Here is an 8,186-nt window from a genome sequence, read left to right on the forward strand (position 1 = left end):
CTCTCAAAGACAAGGGAGCCTCTACAATGCTCCTGTGACTCTGGAGACCAAGTAGGTGACTTAACACTCCAATCCGCCGGCAGAGATTCAGGAACAAATCAAAGAATTTAGAACTGGAAGGAAGTTTAAAGCCTTAAAAAACTACAGCCTTCTCATTTTATATGTGAAGAACTGAGACTGTGTGAGAGCCTTGGAGCTAATTAGTGCCAGAGAAATGGGACAAGAACCCAAGTGTCTTGAGCAGGACTTTTTGTAAAGGCGAGAGGGTGTCATTATCTCAGGAGATATGTGGATGCTGCCTCCAGGCCAGTGCTCATTCCTCTGTGTAGTTACTAAGCAATGTTGGTAGGAAACATAATTTTAGATGGGGTGACTTGGGGCTTCATATTTAAAGAAATGAATTATTGTGAGCCTGTCATGTGTAAACGAGTGCCAAACAGTTCTCTTCACACTGTTTTATAAAGCAATCATAAGCCCCGCAGCTTTTCCTTATTGGGCTGTGTCCTTAACTGAACTCAGGGAGGCACTTCATCTTCTGTCCCTTTGAGTGTCTCACTCACACTGAGGAAGCTATCCTTGAAATCTTGAATTCTCTGGCCCATATTTAGGGATGATTCTCTTTCTAGTAGATATTCTTTATTTGAGTCTTAAGACTAGGCAGCTGGGTATCCATTTAACAGGAAGACCTAAATTTCATCTCTTCCAGGCATAGTGCCCAACCTGCAAAGTGAAAATCCTTGCAACTCTTTCCTGCATTTGGCCTAATCTGTCTTGTGTAGTCACAGCAAATTTACACAAAGCAAAGCGTGTTCGGGAAGTAGAAACAGACAAAAACACTTCATTCTTAGCATCCTGGAAGCAAATTGCATTGCTTAATTCTTCTCGCCATGAATGCATAGAGTAACAGGCTGTAGATATTGGCTCTATGAAAGTTTTAAAGTAGATGAATTTTCACAAAATTGTGTACCTATTATGTGCCAGACATTTTTTTTTCATTTGTTTTTTTTTCATTCTCCTTCTGGTTGGCGTCTATCATAAGAACTTTATTTTGGGGAAAGAATTTGATTGGTTATTTATATTTTAGTTTATGTATTTATTTACCCAGTGAATATTTCATAAGCAACTACTATGTACCCGACATTATGCTATTTGTTTGGATACAATAGGGAGAAAAAAATTAGACAAATTCATGCTTTTATGAAGCCATGAGAGAAGCTAGTGAGAGACACAATATAACAAAATAAATAAATGTAAGATAACAACTTGAGGATAGCTGTGAAAGAGATATGCAAATTTCTAGGAGACAGGGGACTAGATCTGGTCATAAAAGCCAAGGGAAGCTTCCCTGTAAAATGATACTTGAACAGAAATGTGAAGGAGTATCAAGAAGGGAAGAGTGATTCAAGTCAGGAAAATAGTATGTACAAAGGCTCTGTAACAGTGAAGGGTTAAGGGGCTATAGTTTGGCTACCTGATGAAGAGCCGCCTCACTGGAAAAGACCCTGATGCTGGGAAAGATTGAGGGCAGGAGGAGAAGGGGACCACAAGAGGATGAGATGGTTGGATGGCATCACCGACTCGATGGACATGAGTATGAGCAAACTCCAGGAGACAGTGAAGGACAGGGAAGCCTGGCGTGCTGCAGTCCATGGGGTCACAGAGAGTTGGGCTTGACTTAGCAACTGAACAACAGCAAAGGGGTATAATGCATATTACATTTTTGCTTTTGCTGTAATATGGTGAATAAGTTTGTTTGGGGTTAGAAGGGATACAGGTAGACTTGTTAGGAGGTTATTAAAGTAGACAAAGTTTTGGGGTGAAGCTGGTAAGGAAGACATAGAGGAGCAAACAGTTTTGACAGAATTGGGGGATAGTTTGGGCATGGAGGTGAAGGGAGGCCACTTCCGGCTTTCAGGTTGGTTCTACTGGATGACTAGTTCATTGAGATGGGAACCAAGGAAGGAAATCAGGTTAGGAGTATTGGTGGGTATGGGGAATGAAAAGAGCTTGAATTCATTAAGCTTAGGCACCTTCAAGAAATTCTAAGAGGACAAACTTGCCAGTTGTATAATCAGGTTTGAAGCCTGAGGAGACAGAGGCTTGGGCTGGAGATGTGAATTTGTGAGTCATCTGTGTTTGGATAGTAATGAAGAAATTGAGTAGAGACGAGAGCACCTGGGAAGAGAATATTTTCAATTGGATTTAAATAGATGCTTTGCTTTCCTCTGGGAATGTGCCTTTTGAGTCTTGTCTAAGTACAAAATAAAGCTCTTTGTTTCCTGAGCAAGGTCTTTCCGGTTTTAGAGCAGGTGGGCAAACTTATGAACTGGGCAGAAGTGTCCCTAAAATTATGCCACATAGGTGGCTCCTGCTGGGCTTCTGAAAAGTTAACCAAAAAAGCTTGAAAGGTATTTTTAAAATCCTTAAAAAAAATCAACTTTTAGCTATCTTCTTGGGAAGCGGATAGTATATATAGAGAGGATAGGTAAAATGCAAGTGTCTATAGAGCAAATTAAATTCAGTGTTGGCAAAAAAAAAACTGATTAAAATGATCAGAGATGTCCTTTCAATCTAAAATAGTTTGAAGATTTTTTTATGTGAAGACTAAATTAATCTAAAGCAACCCTACTGGCTTTTAGTGAGTTAAAAGTGCTTGTGTTCATTCAATGTCAATGGGTTTACATTCCTTCAAAGATAAACTTTATTTATTTATGTTTATTTGTTTTATTTTTGGCTGCTCTGCATCTTAGTTGTGGCATGCAGGATCTTCACTGTGGCGCGTGTCTCCTCTCCAGTTGTGGTTCATGGGCTCTGTATTTTGCAGCACTCGAGCTCAGCAATTGTGGTGCGGGATTAGTTGCCCCAGGGCATGTGGGATCTTAGTTCCCTGATCAAGAATTGAACCTGTGACCCCTGCATGGGAAGGTGGATTCTTAACCACTGCACCTCCATGGAAGTCCGGTAAGCTATATTTATATTTTTATTTATTTTTTATTTTGGGCTGTGCTGCAGGGCTTGTGGGATCTTAGTTCCCTGACCAGCGATTGAACCCAGCCTGGCAGTGAAACACCAAGTCCTAAGCACTGAACCACCAGGAAATTCCCGAAATGTAGGCTTTAATAGCCAGCATGGGTGAAAAGGCTGTGATTCTTCCTTGGGGTTTTTGTTCGCACCTTATCTGCCAATAAGTGGTTGAATATTCCTTTCCTGATTTGTTCCTCTGTTCCCAGGGCATGTGGAACTTCCCTGACCAGGGACTGATTGAATCTGCACCTCCTGCTGTAGAAATGTTGGAGTCTGGACCCACTGGACCACCAGGGAAGTCCACCACTGATCTTTTTTATTGTCTCTATCATTTTGCCTTTTCCATGGTGTCACATGATTGGAAGCATCTAGTAGATAGTCTTTTCAAACTGGCTTGTTTGACTTAGCAATATGCATTTACGATTAAGAGTTGTTTTTGCCGCTTGAGAGCTCATTTCTTTTTATGATTGAAAAATACACAATCATACAGATGTCCCATGCTTTGTTTGTTCACCTATTGAAGAACATCTTGGTTATTTCTAAGTTTTGGCAATTATGAATTCGTGTTCTGGTTTTGTGGACATGTGTGGACATGATTTTCAGCTAATTTGGTTTTCAGCTAATGCTAAGGAGCATGACTGCCAGATCATATGGATAAGAGTAGGGTGTTTCTTTTCCTTCTTTTTTTTAAAAATGTTTTTATTGAAATATAGTTGATTTACAATCAACGTTGTATTAGTTTCCGGTATACAGCAAGGTGACTCGGATATATATGTGTGTGTCTTTTTTTCAGATTCTTTTCCCTTATAGATTATTACAAGTCATTGAGTATCATTCCCTGTGCTATACAGTAGGTCCTTGCTGGTTATCTACTTTATATATAGCAGTGTGTATGATGAATCTCAGACTCCTAATTCATCTCTTCCCCCTCCACCCCCTCAACAGTAGGCCTAATTCTGTAAGAAACTGCTAAACTGTCCTTCAAAGTGGTTGTAGCATTTTGTACTCCTATCAGCAAATGAATGAGAATTGTTACTTATAGTACTTTAAAAAAGTCCATTAGCAACAACATTTAAAAGCAAATCTATGCATAAGCTATGTGTCTACAAAGAATAGCCATTGTTTGTTGTATATGAAACAGAGCTTCCCTCCCTTACTGATTGTATTTTAATACTTTTTTTTTTCAGTGGATAGAGTTTCTCCTCACTGTGAAGGATCTGCCTATAGAGTCCTCCAGAATTCAATTTTTGATGTTGAATCTTTGAATTCTTAACTAGTAGTGATGAGGAATTATTTTTCAAGTTTTAATAAACTCATATTCTGCCGTCAACAACACCACATAGAACACGAGCCCACAGTTTGAGGTATTTGTTACCTGACAGTAAAATCTTTTACCAGTCAATTTTGCATGTAGGCATAATTAACGTTCGCATGTAAAACCACCACAAAGACTTTGAGTGTGCTCCCCTGAGTTATTTTTAGGTTCATGCAAAACATTTTGTTAATGTAATTTTCAGATTACTTATCTAAACATTCAAAGGAAAGACAAAGAGACCTTTCAGGCTGCCACTGCAGGGCTCACCCGTCCCCTCCTTGGACCTACACTGGAAACTCCCAGGATTGTACCATAGAAACACATACATGCCTTTACTCACAGACTCATGAGCTAGAGGGTCTCTCAAAGGTGTAAGCCTGACCCAATTTAGGTCATGCAACACAGAATGCTTACTCTAATCTTCCAGAATTCCAGATTTTCTTTTCTACTGAAACAGAAAAATTCACAATTTTTTCCTTTTTCAAAGGAAGGAAAGGCCAAACCCAACTTCTTTACCCACAGTTAGAGAATCATTCCTTTGTGTTCTTCTGTTTCAAAAACACCAGGAGCATTTTCCTTAAATGTTCTCACCATAACAGCCACAAAATGGTAGTTATGTGAGGTGAAGAATGTGTTAACTAACCCTATTGTGGGAAATAGTTTGCAATATAGGCAAGTATCAAATCATCCCATTATACACCTTAAGCTTCCATAATGTTGTACATCAATAATATCTCAATAAAGCTGGGGAAAATGTAAGTTCTTTCCTTACATGAAGACAGGCTCCCTTTTCCCCATGGCTTTTGTGTTATTATTTTAAAATAAGGCTTTCTTTTTATTCCTGGCCTTTTCTCTTACTGTTTTTTTTTAATTCTCTTCCATTATGGTTTATTACAGGACACGGAATGTAGTTCCCTGTGTTGTCCAGTTTGACCTTGTTGTTTATCCTTTCTCTCCGTAACAGTTTGTACCTGCTAACGCGGAACGCGCAGTCCATCCCTCCCCCACCTCCCTCTGCCTGGGCCACCACAAGTCTGTTCTCTGTCTGCGAGCTTGTTTCTGTTTCATGGGTGAGTTCATCTGTATCACATTTTAGATTCCACGTATAAGTCATATCATATGGTATCTATCTTTCCCTTCTGACTTATTTTGCTTAGTGTGGTAATCTCTACGTCCAACCATGTTGCTGTCAATGGCATGATTTCATTCTTTTTTATGTCTGGGTAGTATTCTCTTATTCTTGAGCCTATTTGTTATCTTCCTAGACAATTTGATCAACATTTATAGAGCACCTATTATGCGCGAAGTTTTGGGTTAAGTTCTAGGAATCCCTTTAAGGAAACATCGAGGACAGGAGTTGGCAAACTTTTTCTGTAAAGGACCAGATAAATATCTCAGTTTTGGGGGGCAGGGTGGGTGGCTATCCAGTCTGTGTCACACTAGTCAACTTTCTAAACAATTCAATTAACATTTCATGATGTAAGTGCTAAGGCAGCCACAGACAGTAAGTCAAAGGATGGGGATGGCTGTGTGCCAATACACCTTTTTTATAAAAACAGGTTATGGACTCATGATGAAGGAAATTACTGATACTGCTAAAATGAGTTGGAATACAATGTAAAGAGTACTCTTCCTCAGCAGTATACACATGATATGTGAACTCTAAAAGCAGTTCAAACAACTTGAGATTGGAATACAGCAAAGGAAAGTCATTCATTTTATCTGGCATTGTGAAGCAAGTTTTCATTTAGGAGGTAACTTTTAGGATTTAAAGGATTCCAGGAGGAAGAAAGGATTTTGAAAAGAGAATTCCAACTAGTGTGAACAAGGAATGTGAGCATGAAAGAACATGTCATGCTTGGGAAGTCTCAAGCTCTCCTTTTGTGGCTAAAACATAGTTTCTTTATAGGAAGATGTGGGTGAAAGGCATTCTGGAGCCAGACTGTCAGAGGCTCTGAGGCTGCCCTCTGGGAACTAGATTTCAGCTGAGTGTCAAGACTGGGGCGCCGTCAGCTTTGTTTACAAATGCAATCTGTAGGTCTATTCCTGTGGAGGGCATTTTGGAGTGGGAGAGAGTAGAGGCAGGGAAATAAGTTACAAACCCATTCCTGTTGTCCAAGTGAGAGACGGTAAGGCTTGAACTGGGGCAGTGACTTTGGGATAGAGAAGAGAAGCTTTGGGAGATGAATTGACAGGTCATAATGACTAAATGGTTGTTTCTAAAATTCTGGGACTGTCACCGGTTGGTTGTGTGACAGTCATGTAGTGTTCAGAATACTCTCGGATCCCTTCCCTGCCCTCCCTTGCTTGTCATCTTGGGTAACCGACCCCCTCAAACTACTGTGCCCCGGCTCCCTTTCCTCTTGGCTTCTGGTTGGGCCAGAGGTGGGAGGAGGAGAGAAGCCAAGCCTGTTCTGCCTCTCGCCCCGTCCCCAGGGCATCAGCTGCATTGGCTGAGTCTGCTTGCCACATTAGCTCCTGCCGTGGTCCCACGTTCCGGCTTCCACCTGGTATCCTTGCTCTAGGGCTCTCTAACCCCACCTATTCTGCGCTGTTTCCGTGTCAGTGGTGACAGAGGCTTCCTGCTGCTCTAACCTCTGTTTGGGTTGCCTCACCTTCCTCTGTTTTCTCTTTCAGTTTTTCTGATCTGTTTGTAACCAGTTCCCCTCAGTTGAACTAATTAATATAAGTTCTATTTTTCCAGATCCTAGCTGATAGAGATGTAATGATTAAACTAGTTGGGCAATACAGGGGTTTAAGTTAGGAAAGGAAGACAATTCAGTTTTCAATCTGACTCATGGTTTGATAGAAAGTTCCTGTGGTATCTGTGATGACGTTCATCCCTGCTTCCTCCCAGCCAGGGGTCCCTAACCTCTGGGGTCTCCTGCCTGATGATCTGAGGGGGGAGCTGATGTAATAATAATGGAGATAATGTGCACAGTAAATGCAATGCACTTGAGTCATCCTGACATCATGCCCCCCTCCTTCCCTGTGCCATGTGGAAAAATTGTCTTCCACAAAACCAGTCCCTGGTACCAAAATGGTTGGGAACCGCTGCTCTAGACCATTCATTGTAAAGCTAGTTCGAATAGTTTTTTAAAAACCCGAGTATATCATATCCTTCCCTACTTAAAGCCTCCCAGTGACTTTTTGTTGTACCTGGAATGAAAGCTAAACTCCTATAGAAGCTTCCACTTGCACCTACTTATCTTTCTCTCCTCACTTATCCTGTCCAGCCACAGTGGCCCCCTTGCTGTTCCTCAGACTCACTGAGTTAATTTCTGTCTCAGGGCCTTTGCACTTCTGCTCTTCTACTGGAAATGCTCCTTGCTCCACTCTCCATGTGTTGTCTTCCTGCAGGTCTCTGTTTTTGTGCCACCTCTTCAGAGATCCCACCACCAGTTACCTCCTCACTGGTTTCTGTTCTTCATCATGTGTATATGAAATTCTATCCCTTATGTATTTCTACTTCTTTAAAGCTTAAAGGTAAAAAAAATTACCTTGTTCACCTTTCTATTCTAAGCACCTATATGCAATCTGGCATATAATTAAGGACAGCACGCATGTCTGTGTGTTCATTTGCTTTATTCATGTCCGACTCTGCGATCTCATGAAATGTATCCCACCAGGCTCCTCTGTCCATAGGATTTTCCTGGCAAAAATAGTAGACTGGGTTGCCATGCCCTCCTCCAGGGGATCTTCCCAACTAAGGGATTGAACCCGTGTCTCCTGCCTTGCAGGTGGATTCTTTACCGCTGAGTCCCACAGGAAGCCAAGGACAGCATAAGTATTTGCTAATGAATAATGATGTTACCTTTATAAAGTGCTGTATAGCAGAGGTGCCTTA

General features: G+C 41.1%; 1 long non-coding RNA gene across 1 annotated transcript; it reads left to right on the forward strand.

Annotated features, from left to right (window-relative positions):
• Positions 1 to 1,462: 1,462 nt before the first annotated feature.
• LOC147365382 (uncharacterized) lies at positions 1,463 to 5,983 on the forward strand. The gene is made up of 3 exons (XR_015135490.1): positions 1,463 to 2,961; positions 3,231 to 4,388; positions 5,304 to 5,983. It is a non-coding gene; the product is annotated as an uncharacterized LOC147365382 (long non-coding RNA).
• Positions 5,984 to 8,186: the final 2,203 nt, after the last annotated feature.

Source organism: Bos grunniens, chromosome 10 (genome assembly GCF_055505025.1).
Source record: "Bos grunniens cultivar Pamir isolate PY7600 chromosome 10, Bosgru_T2T1.0, whole genome shotgun sequence".
In the NCBI taxonomy this organism is placed as follows: domain Eukaryota; kingdom Metazoa; phylum Chordata; class Mammalia; order Artiodactyla; family Bovidae; genus Bos; species Bos grunniens.